This window comes from Ornithorhynchus anatinus, chromosome X5 (genome assembly GCF_004115215.2).
Source record: "Ornithorhynchus anatinus isolate Pmale09 chromosome X5, mOrnAna1.pri.v4, whole genome shotgun sequence".
NCBI classification, from domain to species: Eukaryota; Metazoa; Chordata; class Mammalia; order Monotremata; family Ornithorhynchidae; genus Ornithorhynchus; species Ornithorhynchus anatinus.
Window position 1 is genome coordinate 61,224,492 of NC_041753.1, and position 16,015 is coordinate 61,240,506.

Sequence of the window (16,015 nt, forward strand, 5' to 3'; positions counted from 1 at the left end):
CAGTTTAATCAACAAGAACATTGACAAGTGGACCCACCCGAGTGAAGTGGAAGATGAAATCACTCGAGTAGTATATTGGTGGCAAACTCCATCTTCCTCCCCTAATGGGTTGGGAACTTTAGAAGGAGGAGGTGGGAGTTTAGGAGTTGATGGCTGAGCAGTGTGAGTCAGGTAGGGTAATGGGTAACTGTTAAAATGGAGCTGCCACTACTGCGAGCCTAAAATCATTAATGTGAGCTTAATGGCCCTCTAGACTGTAAGCTCGTTCTGGGCAGGGAACGTGTCTGCCAACGCTTTTATTTTGTTGTATTGTACTTTCTCAAGCACTCAGTACAGTGATCCACACAGAGTAAGCCCTCGATACATATGCCTGATTGACTGATAGAGTTTTGCAAAGCATGGTCAGGTTGAAGTTAGGAAGGCTAACGTCTTTGAGAGAACCAGGACCATCATCGTCGAATGATTTCAAATGGGAGCCCAAAGCTCTGACTGGAATTGGAAGTGAATTAGCAGCAAAGGCAGCGAGTGCAGAATGGTTGTGCTGTGATCACTGCCGACTGTTCCCACCAACAAGGAGGATGCTGTCATGTCTGGATTATCTGTAGTAAATGGTTGACTTTTTGGGTCAAACCCAAGTAGAAAGTATGGCAAAAAGTCTAGACAGGAGGTGACAGGCATGTTGATCTTTGTGACAAGGCCAGTTTCCTTAATGGCATTTTCCAGTGGGAGGCCTTTCTGTTTTCAGTTAGGTGGACTTGTCCATTAGCTTCAGAATGAAACTTTCCAACTGAATTCATTATCAGTGAGTGGGACCCACCCTGTCTGTGGTAATGATTCTCCTTAGAGGCTCTCTAAGTTACTCTTGGGGTGAAAATAATGGTATTGGCTTGTAATAAAAATAATAATAATAATGATAATTATTGTACTATTTGTTAAATGCTTACTATGTGCCAGGCACTGGCTTAATGCTGGTGTAGGTGCCTTCTCCGTCAACTTTCATAAGGAGGTTAGATTTCTACCAGGAGACTTGGAGAAAACATCAAAGTGAAGTGATGATTTGGAGATGAGGCTCAGATAGGTGCCTAAAAGGGAGCTATTTGCATCTTGAAGGGTATGAGAGTCATCATTTGTGTGGAATTTGAGCCATAAACTTGGGCAAGGGTCCAGCAGTCTGGGAGAGTTTCAGCATCTTTAGGTACACTGGGCAACAGACAAGTATGAGGGCAAACAATGTTGGACAATGAATTTCTTTCTCCTCCTCTAGTGATCCACGGGAGCCGAAAGATTAGTCTCGATCCAATCAGTCTTTCTACAGAGTAGAGGGGAGCCCTTGGTCCTGAGTTGAAATGGAGGTTGTCTGGGCTAATCAGGGGGTTTAGTGGAAAGGACAATTCATCAGATCCAGATTTTTCAGAGGCTGCTGAAAAGAAGATAAACATCTTGGTTTCATTCAAGACCGCGGCAGAGGATCAAGTATCCCTGTTATGTGGCTCTGACAAGTTGCTACTGGATACCGGAGAGGCCCTGAACTGGGTTAATGGATATAGGCATCCAGGCCTGGCGCGAAGAGGGGAAAAGGGGTGGTTGAGGCAACTGCCCTGGTCTCCACCCCCACCCCTCCCACCCCCTGCAAATAAAAAAAAAGGTGGCAGAGAAGCGTGCATGGGGCAAAACCTCTCCTGGCCTCAGAGCAGCACAGTCATTGACTCGCTGCCCCCTCTGTAGAAGAATTTGGCCTGGTCAGGAGGCATCCTGGCCCTGGGACTCAAGGAGCCAGCAGAGGAAACCCCCGTTCCCAATTGGAGCAATTGGTGCGAGGGGCTAGGATGGGGAGGGTAGCGGTACCTTGAAGGGCCAGAGGAGACACCGCACTGCCCCCACAGGCTGTTCCACCCCGGGCCAGGGCTACTGCTTCAGCTGCCTGGCTCCTGTCCCCCGGCAGTTCTGCCTCTCAGAGGGAACCGCAGATCCAGCTCTACCTGGCTTTATGAACATCAGGGTGGTCCCGGAAATACCCTGCAGAGTAACTGGGAGGGCCCTAGAGATGGCTTTAAATGGGAAAGAAATGCTGATTTCTGAGGTTTTTCCTAAGAATCAAGTTCAGGGATAAAAGCTTCTAAATGAACAACTCTTATCCAATTAGCCATGTGCCAACCCGACATACGGCATGTATTTCCTTATACAATCAACCCTAATGCTCCCCCACAAGGGATACCTTCAATTATCATCTCGTCATTGCAATAGACATAGTGTCTGGGCCAAGTCTCCACAGTTTCCAGAGAGCTCTGATTTTGCAAGCAGAATAAGTCCACAGAGCCACAGTTAAAACCCCTTTTACGGTGAAGCCTAATGTAGGATATAGGTTTCAGAATCCTGAAGAGGAACATCTACGAAAGGCCAAAATAAAGGAGGAAGGGGAATCGGCCCATGGCTTGTCGACTGATCCACCCATCTCTCTTTCTGCCTGAGGGCAACATGGAGAGGGAGGTATATACTGTGGACCAATGAAACAATGTCTTGGAAGTTTGAGCATCTTGATACAGCCCTCGGTATAATGGTACTTTAGATAAAATGGAATTGGCACCTTCAGAAATTTGCACCTGAAAATACATAGTTGGTGACAGTACATAACCCAGATTTTGCAGCCTATGCCAGAACCTTAGAAAGATGAACTCTATTTCAAGAAACAGATGATTTGATTCTAAAATGAAGACTCAAACCCCCCTCTGTGTAAGGGCAATGGTATATGGTTAGGAATTCTGTCAATTAATTTAGAAGGAATTTGCACATGGAGCTGAGCATTATACAGTCACTCTCTGAGGTGAAATCTGTTGAGAGTTGTCAGAATAAACTGCTTCAAAATGAAGTGTCTGGGATAGGAAACACCATTGTGACAGGCAGATGGAGCTGATCACAGAACAGTAGTTTAATGAGGTGACAGCACATGATCACCATGTTCTTTACTGTCATGTTGAGTGCTTGCCCCAAACATTTTACCACAATTATGTTTATAACATAGTTCAGTTGTTGCTCAGTGACAGTTCTGGGCCGGGCTTATAGAGTTATCAATGGTTTAACAGCAAACGCAGCGGTTATGCCTTTGGATTTGGGTTTCTCTGTACATCTGGATTATGTTTACACTCAAATATCTCCGCCTGAGAGCCTGGGTACCGTGGGGAATAGGGACCATTAGAAAGGCTTAGATAGAGATCAAGATATCCAAAAAGCTCATAACCATCCTCCAGCAAAAAGTCTGTGTACATTGACTGCGTCATCCCGGAGGAAAAAAAAAATCCCAACTGAGATGATCCAGGGTTTTATGCCAAACGTAAAAACAATTCTACCGGACAGTGAGCTTGAACTGACGGCTAATGCCCCATTGCCTCACGAAGTCAGTCGGTTCTTCGCTTTATTTATTTTGGATTCATTTAATGTATCTAATTATACACCAGGGCTTTTTTGTTTTTAACAATTATAGTATATTAATCTAGAAAAGACGTTTGAAAGTTGGGGGAACTGTCCAAGTTTATATAGTGCACTTGGTCATCTGTTGCTTCTAGGTGTCTTCTTGAGTCACTTGCCGACAATAAACCATTTCATAGTGAATGGCCGGTGGAAAATCAGGACTCTGTCCAACCAGATTAACTTGCATCTATCCCAGTGCTTAGTACAGTGCTTGGCACATAGTAAGCACTTAACAAATACCATTATTATAATAATAGTATAATGGTATAGTATAATAATAATAATAAAAAAGGAACAATAGGTTGTCTGGGCATTTTGCTTCAAATTGGTTAGGAGGCTGAGTTTATTTTGGTTTATTTTGATGAATGCTTCCACAGTTCAATCTCCAAAACCTTCCAATTGAAGATTAATCTAGCAAGAAATTCTCCTGACACAAGCAAAGGCTCCAGAGAGGGGCCTACCTCGCAGACAAGCAGACCGTCTGGCCAATTGAGCCCATCTGAGTTTCCCGATGCAGATTTGAGCAACAGCTGTTGATGCAGCATTCCCCTTTGGCCCGAGGAGGAAAACACCAACTTTCATCCTTTCACCGTTGCCTTTTCTTAATTGGCTGTACAAGGCAAGAGAACAAGGAAGCAGTAATCTGATGGAAGGAGCATGTGATTATGAGCTAGAGACCCAGGTTCTAATCCCAGCTTTGCCACTTGCCTGCTGTGTGACCTTGGGCAAGTTGCTTAACCTCTCTGTGCCTCAGTTTCCTTATCTGTAAAATGGGAATAACTGTTCTCTCTCCCTCGAGAGGACTATGAGCACCGATGGGACAGGGACTGGGTCCGATCAGATAATCCTGTATCAACCCCAGTGCTTGGCCCATAGCACTTAACAAATACCTCAATTATTATTATTCAAACAAGGGATTTGAGATTTGGGATTTCGCTTAACTCTGGGGGCACCACAGCCTTGGCCTGCAGGAAATTTTTTCGGCCCCCTTTCAGGTCTTTTGCCTGTTTTGTGTCATAAAGACAGAGCTCTAAGTTCAGCAGGTCGGCAACACAAACACTGTTCTGTTTTTTGTGCCACTTTACAGCACGTTCTCCACAGCATGTCAGATGGTGCTTGTTTACACAGTGATGCAAATTGCTATAAAGTGAGGTAATGCACAGTAAAGCGTGGCGAATAAAAGTTAAAAAAATGTTTGCATTCCAAGGTGAAATTCAGTTTCAGGCGGCTGAAACAAAACATCTCACTTTTTATGGGAGTTAGAAGTAGAGATGAATGAACTGGTCTTAGAATCAATCCCTCCCTCCCATTAGATTTTTCCATGCATCTCTTCCATTCCTTTTGCTATTTCCAACTCTAACTGGCCTTTCATTTTCCTGAAGTTCAGGATGCTTATTTCCTTCCCATCATGCTCCCCAACCTCCAACCCAGGTTGAGACTTCTCCTTTCAGAAGGCTCGGGGAGGAAATCTGGCTTTCTCCACAGCCACACTTGTGAGGAGGTCTCCTTTCCTTTCCTTGGGGGAACACCCGGCCAGCACCATTGGGATTGTGGAATGGGGCTGGGAAACAAAGCCAGTTGGACCTGCTGCTCTGTGTTTCAGTCTACCACTGTGTTGTGGAACAGGGAATGTGTCTTTATTGTTATATTGTACTCCCCCAAGCACTTAGTACAGTGCTCTGCACACAGTAAGCGCTCAATAAATACGATTGACTGACTGACTAGAACCCCTCCTCCCAACCATTCTGTGAGGACAGGACCCATCTAAACTTCTGTCCACTGTGATTATTTCATAATCAGGAAGAGGCTAGGGTAAATGCTGTGAGGTGAGAGGTTTAATTAAGAAGCTTTCAAGGCACCTAATAATCTCCCCAACAATGTTCACATTGGGTCCAGAAAGCCCCTTCACCAGTAAAGGCACAAGTCATTTAGTTACATAAGGGAAATTTCATTCATTCATTCAATCGTATTTATTGAGCGCTTACTGTGTGCAGAGCACTGTCCTAAATGCTTGGAAAGTACAATTCGGCAACAGATAGAGAGAATCCCTACCCAACAACAGGCTCACAGTCTAGAAGGGGGAGACAGACAACAAAACAAAACAAGTGGACAGGCATCAATAGCACCAAAATAGATAAATAAAATTATAGATATATACACATTATTAATAAAATGAATAGAATAATAAATATCTACAAATATACACAAGTGCTGTGGGGTGTTGGGGGGGGTAGAGCAGAGGGAGGGAGTAGGGCAATGGGGAGGGGAGGAGCAGAGAAAAGGGGGGCTCAGTCTGGGAAGGCCTCCTGGAGGAGATGAGCTCTCAGTAGGACTTTGAAGGGGGAAAGAAAGCTAGTTTGGTGGATGTGAGGAGGGAGGGCATTCCAGGCCAGAGGTAGGACGTGGGCCAGGGATCGATGGGGGGACAGGCGAGAACGAGGCATAGTGAGGAGGTTAGCGGCAGAGGAGCGGAGTGTTCGGGCTGGGCTATAGAAGGAGAGAAGGGAGGGGAGGTAGGAGGGGGCAAGATGATGGAGAGCTTTGAAGTCAATAGTGAGGAGTTTTTGCTTCATACGAAGGTTGATAGGCAACCACTGGAGATTTTTGAGGAGGGGGTGACATGCCCAGAGCCACTTCATTCATTCATTCAATCGTATTTATTAAGTGCTTACTTGGTGCAGAGAACTGTACTGAACGCTTGGGAAAGTACAATGCACCAATAAACAGTGACATTCTCTGCCCACAATGCCATTGCTGTCACTGCCACCCTGTCTCGTTCCACAGTTTGTGGTCCCAACCTTCCAGGACTGTAAAGTCAGGGCCCATCAATCAGTAATTAGTGGCATTCATTGAGCAGTTACTGTGAGCAGAGCACTGTGCTAAGCATTTGGAAGAGAACAGAACTACAAGTGAGCACGATCCCTGCTCTCGAGGAACTTAGAGTCTACTATGTGCAGAGTATGGTACTAAGCACTTGGGAGAGTACAGTATGTTAGAGTTGGTAGGCATCATACCTGTCCTCAAGGACCTTTTAGACTAGAAGGGGAGACAGATATTAACATAAATTACAGATAGGAAAAGTAACAGAGTATAAAGATATGTACTTAAGTGCTGGGGGGGCGGGGGGGCGGGGTTTAGGAGAGCTTATTTGAGGATTTAGGAGAAGGCGTGGACCCAAAATCATAGGTGATGCCAAAGGGAGGGAGAATAGGGTGGAGAGATGAGAGTTTAATCAGAGAAGGCTTTCTGAGGAGGTGAGATTTTAGAAGGCTTTGAAAATGGGGAGAATGGTGGTCTGTTGGATATGAAAGGGGAGTGAGTTCTAGGAAGGAGGGAGGATGTGAGTTAAGGGGTTAGTGGCGAGGAAGACAAGAGTGAAGCACAGGCCTGGGTGGGGTGGCGGGGAGGACACATGAACTCGGAAAGGCGGAGGGCCAAGGTGTTGGGGAGAAAAGCTGAGGATGCACTTCCTTTTCCTTCCTCCCTATGGTCTTTCTTCCCTACCTCTTCCACCACCACCTCCTTGCAGCCGGTTCGCCCACACTGTTCTGGCCTCCGGCCCCCACAAAGGAGTTGGGATGGAGGTGGCGGCAGCAGCATTGACTTGTTAAAAATTAAGCAAGTTAAAAGAGTAGAAATAGAATAGAGGGGAGGACTGTGGAGGCAGGACGATGAATTTAGAGTATGGGAAGAAAAGAGAGAAAGCTTTATGTCTAGGAACCGAGGAGGACTGGGTTAGTGAGGGTGGAAGCAGGGAAGGGACAAGTTTACTTCACTGCAGAGTAGGCATCTGGGAGTCAGAGGACCTGGGTTCTAATCCCGGTTCCACCACTTGCCTGCTGTTGGAGACCTTGGGCAAGTCACTTACCTTCTCTGTGCCTCACTATCCTCATATGAAAAATGGGGATTCAGTACCTGTTTTCACCCTTTGATTGTGAGCCCTGTGTGGGACAGGAAATGTGCTTATCTGATTATCTTGTGTCTACTCTGCATTTAGCACAGTGCTTTTGTTTATAGTAAGTCCTTAACAAATCCCACAATTATTATTAATTATTATTTTCATTACTCTGGAAAGTTTCCAAAAGCAAAAACCTGATTTGCAGTCCCTTCAAGAGGAGGTGATCTCTGCCGGGTTCCTGTAAAACCCTTGGGAAAAATACAGCCACATAGCTGGATAAGCATGCACCGGAAACTATGAGATGAGGGTAGGGGAGACAGGCTGGGGGATCCAATAATTTGAGAATTAGTAGCTTTAGGGGTTCAGGCATACCAGCTTCATATCATTTAACAGAAAATAGGTGATTTAGAGATAACATGGTCGGGACTCCCAGAGAAAATCACTTTTCTTTTCCACCAGTGGTTACTGTGTCCTTTCCTGAGCTATATCTCAGGTGATAGATATATCATTTTTCTAGAAATTGTATATTAGTCATTTTAAAAGGGTGGTGTTTGAAACAGCATATTTGATGCTTGAGTAACAATATTGGCTGCTTGAACTTTGAACTCAGGTGGGAAGCTGCTCCTAGGAGCATGAGATGAAACATTCCAACCTATCCAGGTTCAATTTCTAGTAAGAATCACTGTCATCTCATCACCCCCAAGTTTATCTGCCAATCTTCTCGGTAGATAACTTGCCCTGTCCCAGAATGATTGTTCATATTTCAAACCATTTCACGTTCTCTTGGAGGAAGAAAAGCAAAAGAAAAAATTATTTAGAATATAGCCTGTCAGAAATTGGAAACATTCTGACTGTTGTTCCAAAACAGTCACTTATATTCTCTGTTTCTCAGTCTCCTCAGCTGTAAAAATAGAGGTTCAATCCCTGTCCTCCAGCCTACTTAGACCGTGAGCCCCATGTGGGAAAGGGACTATGACCAACCTGATTATCTTCTATCTCCCCCGAGCTTAGCATGGTACTCGTCATACAGTAAGCCCTTAAATACTGTGATGATGATGATGATGATTATTGTTATTATTATTTCATAGGGGACAGACCAGCAGAAAACCAGACTGCCTGGTACAAAATCAGACAACAGGCCACCCTCTAGCAGGGTCTGCCCTTATTGTGCCTCTTTCCTGGCTCTGTGATTGAAGCAGGCGGGGGTCTGGTTGCAGGACTGTTTCTAGTCTCTCCCAAGCACTCAGTACAGTGTTCTGCTCACAGTAAGCGCTCAATAAATACCATTGGTTGGTTGGTAGTCAGGCCGGAGGGCACACTGGATGCTCCACTAGGCCCCCTAGAGACAGCTGATTTGACTGACTTTGGGGGTCCAGGGTCATATGGCTAGAAGTTTCTATCCCCATGGAATGCCTCAAGACTGCTATGGCTTTGATGCAGTCCAAACCTAAAGGTGACCCCCAAGTCACGCAATTATAGCTTCCCCCCATATTTTACACAATGAACTGCCTATGTGTAATACACTTAAAGATGGATATCTGTGAGAGAAGTTTTATTTCCGTTGGTTTTTTTAGTATCCCATAAAAGTAGAGTTAGGGTTTTCTTTCCAAAGTATTCCCAAGTTGGTACTTCAAGGCATGTGGGTGCAGCTTCACTTCAAAATAAAGACTTCCCTTAATGGCTAGCATCCTATATGTAGGTCACCAGTCTAAAATTTTATCCCTGCAGATGGTGGAGTATGAAGAAAGTTTCTCTTGTCTGTTCACTTTTGTCCTGGCTTCCCTATCTTAGTACTTTTTTTCTTACTGAAGTGACTGAGAGGATGGGAACAGAGAGAAAAGCCAGGGTCAATAGGTAGGAGAGAGAACTGGAAGAAGAGAGTCAGCCAATGAGCAGACAAGCAGCATGGCCTAGGGGAGAGTGCAGTGGCCTGGAAGTCAGAGAAGCTGGGTTCAAATCCTCCCTCACCACTTGCCTGCCGTGTGACCTTGAGTAAGCCACTTGGGTACAACGTCTCTGTACCTCAGTTTCTTCATCTGTAAAATGGGGATTCAGTATATGTTCTCACTCACTCCAACTTAGATTGTGAGCCCCTTGTGGGACAGGGATGGTGTCCAACCTGAATTATCTTCTATCTCCCCGAGAGCTTAATACAGTGCTTGGCAAAGAGTAAGAGTTAACAAATACCACAATTATTATTTAGGAGGGGCAGCGGTGGAGAAGTGCTGGCTGAATTCTTGCTGGGCCCAACTTTAACTTTCTCCAAACACGTGGGTGAAATTATGATTTGGAGATAGTGAAATCCAAAGCAATTCCACTGTAATGTGAGAGCTAACCTACCCCGTCTGGTAGAGGAACCAAATTATTGAGTCGGGAATTGATTGGTTGAGCCATCTTGTTGAGTTAAATAATCCTTCCAGGTAGGCCTGGTGTACACTGCATTCTGCTTTAGGAATCCTCGTCCTATTTGGCCATGTTCGGAAAGTGAGCCCCTGTTTCCAACCATGAACTTGGGTTCATTTCTGTTGCAAATGATGTATTTTTTCAAAGGACACAACTCCATACACTCTCGATACTGATACCGGAGAATACCTAGAATTAGAGTGGATTTTTTCAGGTTTTTAGGTGCCTTTCTGGATAGTGGCTAGAGGATCTGGAGATAGATTCTGGATGGGGGTAGGAAAGAGGATTTTTCAATCTGCCTGTAGAGTGTGTTCTTTCAACCAGAACACAAAACAGTGATTTGGAGGGGGTGGCTGCTTGACCTGATCAAACGTAGTGTCAGGGCTGTGATCAGCCTTAATGGTTCCTGGTAGATCAAAGGCAATAATGACAGTAGCCAAAGGTGGCATTTCCACTTTTTTATTTAAACTGGTAATTGCTAAGCGTTTACTATGTGCCAGGCACTGTACTAAGCACTGGAGTAGATACAAGATAATCAGGTTGGACACAATCTATGTTCCTCATGGGGCTCACAAGTCTTAATCTTCATTTTACAGATGAGGTAACTGAGGCCCAGAGGCCCAAGGTCACATATCCACTAGGCCATGTTGGTTCTCTTAATTATACCACTTAATTATAATGAAGCCCTGGAATAAAGTGGGAAGGCTACTGGTTGATTGTCATGGGTGATTGTGGTCTAAAGGAGCCAAAGAAAAGCATAGTTCCCTTTGTGGGGGAATTAAAGTAGGAAGGTACTCTGTGCAGAAGGAAAATGTAAGGTTCACTGAGAATGTGCACATGATAACCTGCTTGGATCAGGCCCAAGTAAGTGAATTGGAGAATGTCAAAACAAACTATAAATTACTCTAGAAATAATTGGGTGCAGATTTTGCAAAAAACTGTTTGCAATCAGCTGTTCTTTTTTAAACAGCCAGGGAAAAGGCCGGCCTGCTTGGCTTTTTCAAAGTGCCAGTAAGAGAAAAGGGAATTTATTTTTATTTGGAAACCACCAATTCTCCCTTTGCTCTCCCCACTGTTCTAGAAGAGCTCTCCTCACAAAGGCTGCTGCTTTCTTTGTTTCCTTCTCCCCATTAAAACCAAACATTCATTCTTTCAGTGACGAGTTCTTCTAATTCTTGGTCATTTCAGGAGAAAGCAGCATTAGAAGGCAGCAGTGGGAGCTGAGATTCTTGGTGGTGTCTTGTTGGGTTTGATTATTAGTAATTATTGAGCTATTATTATTATTGTTAATAATATTATTATTATTAGAAGCAGATCAGAAACAATCCCTGCCCCAAATGGGGCTCATAGTCTAAGTAATTAATCCATCAATCAATCACATTTATTGAGTGTTTACTGTGTGCAGAGGACTGCACTTAATGCTTGGGAGAGTACAATATAATAAACAACAGGTATTGAACCCCTACTTTACAGCTGAGGAAACTGAAGCCCAGAGAAGTGAAGTCACACAGCAGGCTGTGGGAGATCTGGATTTAGAAGCAGCATGGCCTAGTGAATAGAGCATGGGCTTGGGAGTCAGAAGGACCTGGATTCTAGTTACCTCCTTACCTGCTGTGTGACCTTGGGCAAGTCGCTTCACTTCTCTGTGCCTCAGTTACCTGATCTGTAAAATGGGGAAGAAGACTGTGAGCCCCATGTGGGACACAGACTTTGTCCAACCTGATTACCTTGTATCTACCCCGGTACTTAGAACAGTGCCTGGCACATAGTAAGCACTTAAGAAATACCATTAAAAAAATTAGAACCCAGGTCTCCTGGCTGACAGTCCGCTGCCCGGCTCATCTTCCTGCAGAAACGCTCTGGGCATGTCACTCCCCTACTTAAAAACCTCCAGTGGTTGTCTATCAACCTCCGCACAAAACAAAAACTTCTCACTCTAGGCTTCAAGGTTCTCCATCACCTTGCCCCTTCCTACCTCTCCTCCCTTCTCTCTTTCTACTGCCCACCCCACACGCTCCGCTCCTCTGCTGCCCACCTCCTCACCGTCCCTCGGTCTCGCCTATCCCGCCGTCAACCCCCCCGGGTCACGTCTTCCCGCAGTCCTGGAATGCCCTCCCTCCTCACCTCTGCAAAACTAATTCTCTTCCCCTCTTCAAATCCCTACTTAAAGCTCACCTCCTCCAAGAGGCCTTCCCAAACTGAGCTCCCCCCTTTTCCCTCTGCTCCCTCTACTCCCCCTTCACCTCTCCACAGCTAAACCCTCTTCTCCCCCCTTTCCCTCTGCTCCTCCCCCTCTCCCGTCCCATTCCCTCAGCACTGTACTCATCCGCTCAACGGTATATATCTTCATCACCCTATTTATTTTGTTTAATGAGATGTACATCACCCTGATTCTATTTATTTGCTATTGTTTTAATGAGATGTTCTTCCCCTTACTCTATCTATTGCCATTGTTCTTGTCTGTCTGTCTCCCCCAATTAGACTGTAAGCCCGTCAAAGGGCAGGGGCTGTCTCTATCTGTTGCCGATTTGTACATTCCAAGCGCTTAGTACAGTGCTCTGCACATAGTAAGCGCTCAATAAATACTATTGAATGAATGAATGACAGTCATGGATACTATCCACCAAGACACCATGCTTCCTCTTTGCACAGAGGGGATATGGTCCAGCCTACCTTGTCTGAGACCGGAGGAATTATGCTCTCCTTGAGTTGTTACTGACATGTAAAGGCCAGACACTGGTATCACTAAAATGGGGCAGTCAGCGGCAAACTCGAAGGCCCTCCTCTTTTCTGTCTAACCTGGCATCTGTTCTTTCTGGTAGAAGAGCATAAAGTGTTTTTATTTTCCATTAATGATAACTCAGTATTTTTTATAGTATTTGTTAAATGCTTACTATGTGACTGTACTAAGCTCTGGGCTAGAATCAAGCTAATCATTCATTCAGTTCATTCATTCAGTAGTATTTATTGAGCACTTACTATGTGCAGAGCACTGAACTAAGCGATTGGAATGTACAAATCGGTAACAGATAGAGACAGTCCCTGCCCTTTGACGGGCTTACAGTCTAATCGGGGGAGACAGACAGACAAGAACAATGGCAATAAATAGAATCAAGGGGAAGAACATCTCATTAAAACAATAGCAAATAAATAATCAGGTTAGATACAGTTCATGTACCAATCAATCAATCCACTTTATTGAGCATTTACTGTGTGCAGAGCACTGTACTAAGTGCTTGGGCAAGTCCAATACAACAGAGTTGGCAGACACATTCCCTGTCCACATGGGGCTCACAGTCTTAATCCTCATACAGATGAGGTAACAGGCACAGAGAAGTTAAGTGACTTGTGCAAGATCACACAGCAGACGTGGCAGAGCCGGGAGTAATCCTTCTGACTCCCAGTCCCATGCTCTAGCCACTAAGCCATACTGCTTCTCACCTATATGCAAAATTTCTCATTAAAAAGAGTCAAAACTACAGGGGAAATTTGCAGTGTTTCTGGTGGCTGAAGCCTAGAATGACACTCTTAAACTTCAGTGACTGTGGCTGTTGCCTCACAAACCTTGATTTTAACATTTTCCGTTGTGGTCTTTTCCAATTTATATTATTAAATCCCAGTTTTGCTTAGTATCTTGTTTAGGAAATTTTGCTGGGCCTAAAACAAAATTCTCAGTGGCATCTCTTTGGGAGTTTTTAATCTTATATCTACTGTAGAAGAAGCAGCGTGGCTCAGTGGAAAGAGCCTGAGCTTGGGAGTCAGAGGTCATGGGTTTTAATCCCCGCTCCGCTGCTTGTCAGCTGTGTGACTGTAGGCAAGTCACTTAACTTCTCTGTGCTTCAGTTACCTCATCTGTAAAATGGGGATTAAGACTGTGAGCCTCACGTGGGACAACCTGATTACCCTGTATCTACCCCAGCGCTTAGAACAGTGTTCTGCACATAGTAAGTGCTTAACAAATACCAACATTATATAGACAATATTTAACAATAGGGTGGGCAGTAATTTTCACCCTAATCCAGTGGTATACAACAAAACAGCTCCAATTTCCACCTCTCAAAGGAAATCCCTTGGTGGAGGTCTAATACTTGGCTTTACTTCTCTGCACCTTCTCCAAATCTATTCTGTCCTTTCCAAAATTTGGTCACCAGAACTGAATACAGCAGTTTTATATACTGTATATTGGATTTGTTTAATGATAACAGTAATAATAATTATGATGGCAATGATGATGATGATGATGACTGTGGTATTTGTTAGGGACTTACTTTGCGCTAAAATGCTGGGTTAAATCTGAGATCATCAGATCCCACATGGGGATGACAGTCTAAGTAGGAGGAAGAACAAGTATTGAATCCTCATGTTGCAGATGAGGGAACTAAGGCACACAGAAGTTAAATCACTCACCCAAGATCACACAGCAGGTAGAGCAGGTAGAGCAGGGATTAGGATAGAGCACAGGCCTGGGGGTTAGAAGGTCGTGGGTTCTAATCCTGGCTCTGCCACTTGTCTGCTGTGTGACCTTGGGCAAGTCACTTCACTTCTCTGTGCCTCAGGTACCTCATCTGTAAAATAGGAATTGAGACTGCGAGCCCCATGTGGGACAGGGACTGTATCCAACCCAATTTGCTTGTACCTACCCCGACGCTTAGTACAGTGCCTGCAACTGATACCAGTGTGCTTAACAAATACCATAATTATTATTTTTATTATTCTAACTTCCAGGCCCGGGCTCTTTCCATTAGGCCACACTGTTTCCTATGGTATTTATTATTATTATTTATTATGATGCTTGTTTAACTCTTCCTATGTTTCAAGCACTGTACTTAAGCACTGCCATAGATACAAGATGTTCAAGTTGGCCAAAGACCCTATATTACAGGGACTCACAGTCTTAGAGGTAGAGAAAACAGGTATCGAATCCCCATTTTATAGATGAGGAAAGTGAGGCACAGAGAATTTAAGTGACTTCTCCAAGGTCACACAGCAAGCAAGTGGCCAAGCTGGGTAGAACTTTTTTTAGGAAAATTATCTGGGGAGCAGAGTGAAGTATGGCCTGGAGACGGGAGAGAGACAGGAGGCAGGAAGGTCAATGAGGAGGCTGATGCAGTAGTCAAGGCAGGATATGATAAGTGCTCAAAACAGCATGGCAGTAGTTTAGATGGAGAGGAAGGGTTAGATTCTAAAGATGTTATGAGGGTAAAACCAAATAAGTGGATCAATTGACAGAGATGAGTTGAGGATAATGCCTAGGTTATGGGCTTGTGAAACAGGGAGGATAGTGGTGGGGTCTACAGTGATGGGAAAGTTGTAGGGAGGACAGAGTTTGTGTGGGAAGATGAGGAGTTCTGTTTTGGAAATGTTAAGACTGAGGTTTTGGTTGGAGATTCATTCATTCAATAGTATTTATTGAGCGCTTACTATGTGCAGAGCACTGTACTAAGCGCTTGGGATGAACAAGTCAGCAACAGATAGAGACAGTCCCTGCCATTTGACGGGCTTACGGTCTAATCGGGGGAGACGGACAGACAAGAACAATGGCAATAAACAGCGTCAAGGGGAAGAACATCTCGTAAAAACAATGGCAACTAAATAGAATCAAGGCGATGTACAATTCATTAACAAAATAAATAGGGTAACGAAAATATATACAGTTGAGCGGACGAGTACAGTGCTGTGGGGATGGGAAGGGAGAGGTGGAGGAGCAGAGGGAAAAGGGGAAAAAGAGGGTTAAGCTGCGGAGAGGTAAAGGGGGGATGGCAGAGGGAGTAGAGGGAGAAGAGGAGCTCAGTCTGGGAAGGCCTCTTGGAGGAGGTGAGTTTTAAGTAGGGTTTTGAAGAGGGAAAGAGAATCGGTTTGGCGGAGGTGAGGAGGGAGGGCGTTCCAGGACCGCGGGAGGATGTGACCCAGGGGTCGACGGAGGGATAGGCGAGACCGAGGGACGGTGAGGAGGTGGGCGGCAGAGGAGCGGAGAGTGCGGGGTGGGTGGTAGAAAGAGAGAAGGGAGGAGAGGTAGGAAGGGGCAAGGTGATGGAGAGCCTTGAAGCCTAGAGTGAGGAGTTTTTGTTTGGAGCGGAGGTTGATAGGCAACCACTGGAGTTGTTTAAGAAGGGGAGTGACATGCCCAGATCGTTTCTGCAGGAAGATGAGCCAGGCAGCGCAGTGAAGAATAGACTAGAGCGGGGCGAGAGAGGAGGAAGGGAGGTCAGAGAGAAGGCTGACACAGTAGTCTAGCCGGGATATAACGAG